Source organism: Mirounga leonina, unplaced genomic scaffold (assembly GCF_011800145.1).
Source record: "Mirounga leonina isolate KUSES-001 unplaced genomic scaffold, KU_Mleo_1.0 Mir_153, whole genome shotgun sequence".
Taxonomy (NCBI): domain Eukaryota; kingdom Metazoa; phylum Chordata; class Mammalia; order Carnivora; family Phocidae; genus Mirounga; species Mirounga leonina.
In genome coordinates, this window is record NW_023270387.1 from 37756632 (window position 1) to 37759268 (window position 2637).

The following is a 2637-nucleotide window of genomic DNA, read 5'->3' on the forward strand; positions in this document are numbered from 1 at the left end:
CAACCCCCTGGTTTGGGCAGGCGACCCCTCCGTTCCCTGGACATGTCCCCATTGTCGCGCCCGCCTTGTTCACACCACAGACCCCTCCACCCGGCCGCAACGTAGGATAGGTCTTATGCCCCTCTGTCTCCCCAGTGCCTAGGGCGTGACAGGCTCTCAATAGATGTTTAATGAATGAATAAATGAAAGAGTGAATGACTGAATGTTCCAAACCTGCAAAGGGGTTTGGGAAATGTAAATATACCAAGAGGTTTATACAGAGTGAATGCCCAGCTCTTTAAAAGTCACCTTCCTTCTTTTTGTCGTCCTCTCTGTCAGCACCCTGGCCCACATGTGGACCTTCCCAGAAGGAAACACAGCCGATCCCAGTGGAGTTGCATTTTGCAACTGTCGCCAAAATATACTCCATAACTTGCCACCACCCTTCAGCTGAGGTTTCTGTCAAGTTCTCAGTATGGGTCATGTTCGTCTAGGTGCAGCACTGTGCTATTGCGATCTGTAATAAAAATATATATACTTTGGTCTCCATCTAGAGCTCCCCAAACCCTTAGAATTTCCTAAGTGATAAGAGCAATCAAGGCATCTTTTGTTGCTCGTAACAAGCCCCTTTCAAACCACACTTGAGTTTATGTTAATCACGTGACTTTTGGAACCCCCCCCCCCCAAGGATGGGGACTGAGTGTCAGGGGAACAAACCACGTGATTAGAGAGTTGGAACTTTGGGCCCCACCACCTCGACTCCTACCTCCAGGGAGGGGAGAGGGACTGAGAGGTTGAATTCCATCACCAATGGTCAGTGATTGAATCAATTGTGCCTGTGTAGGAAGCCTCCATAAAAACCCAACAGGACAGGGCTGGGAGAGCTTCTGTGTTGATGAACACATCAAGGTACTGGGTGGGTGGCACACCCAGAGCAGGCATGAAAGCTCCACGCTCTTGCCCACAGATCTGCCCTCGAATCGCTTCCACCTGGCAGCTGCCGAGTTCTATCCTTTATAGGGTCATCTAGCAAGTAAACTGGTTTCCTGGGTTCTGTGGGCCGATTGAGCAAATTGAATCAAACCTGAGAAAGCGTTGTGGCAACCTCTGATTTCCAGCCAGTCAGATGCACAGGTAACATCTGGGCTTGCAACTGGCACCCGGAGGTCGGGGGGCGGGGGAGGTGGGGGGAGGACAGTCTTGTGGGACTGGGGTCTTAACCCTGTAGGACCTGATGCTTTCTCCAAAGCAGATCGTGTCAGAATTAAGTTGTAGGACACCCAGCTCATGTTGCAGAATTGTCTCATGTGGGAAAAACTACCACACAATCGGTACCAGGATAAAGAAGTATTCAGAGTCTTGGATGCAGGATAAAGGAAAATAATAGAATGGGTTTTTTTCCTTTACAGTATGACACACAAAAACCCTATGATGATGATTGTGTCACATTGTCCAGGGACAAAGGACAAATGGTGATCACGATTTTACTGGGTAGGGGGGAACCGAGGTTCAGAGGTAGCTGCCCAAGACGAAGCAGATATGCGGCCCAAAGCTGAACTTCTGACTCCAAGTCCAAGGGTTCCTTCCGTGGAATCTTGCTGCTCGTAGCCTCATTGGGGAGATAAGGCCAGTCAGCACAGAGGAAAGAACGAGAGGGCTCTGTGTTGTGGGCTGGAGCCATAAGGGAGGCCTCAGGAGGAGAGGAGCTTGAGCTGGACAGGTGGACAGGAGCACAGGGAGGAAGCAGGACTTCTCAGGGCCTCAGAGAAGCACACTAAGGAGGCCCGGTGATAGGGACAGCGGTTCAGGCCTTGCACATCTGGGAGCAGAGAAGCTCTGCTCTTGGTGAACTTGTGATGTACAAACATTCACAAAAAACAAAGCAAGCTGAACTCGGGAGCCAAAATGCACTTGACCAGCACGTGGTGGTATTAACAGTCATTTTGCCCTCTGACATATTGTTAGGGCACATTGCTATGTTCAGATAGTTGTTTTGTTTTGTTTTGTTTTGGCTTTTTAAGTTTTTACTTAAATTCCAGTTAGTTAACGTACAGTGTTATCTTAGTTTCAGGTGTACAGTACAGATTCAACACTTCCATACATCACCCGGTGCTCATCACAACAAGTGCCCTCCTTCATCCCCATCACCTATTTCACCCATCCCCCCACCCGCCTCCCCTCTGGTGACCACCAGTTTGTTCTTTATAGTTAAGAGTCTGTTTCTTGGGGGCGCCTGGGTGGCTCAGTTGGTTAAGCGACTGCCTTCGGCTCAGGTCATGATCCTGGAGTCCCGGGATCGAGTCCCGCATCGGGCTCCCTGCTCGGCAGGGAGTCTGCTTCTCCCTCTGACCCTCCTCCCTCTCATGCTCTCTGTCTCTCATTCTCTCTCTCTCAAATAAATAAATAAAATCTTTAAAAAAAAAAGAGTCTGTTTCTTGGTTTGCCTCTCTCTTTTTTCCCTTTTGCTCATTTGTTTTGTTTCTTAAATTCCGTATATGAGTGAAATCATATTATATTTGCCTTTCTCTGGTTGACTTATTTCACTTAGCATTATACTCTATAGCTCAATCCATGTTATTGCAAATAGCAAGATGTCATTCTTTTTGATGGCTGAATAATAATCCATTATATATATATATATATATATATATATATATA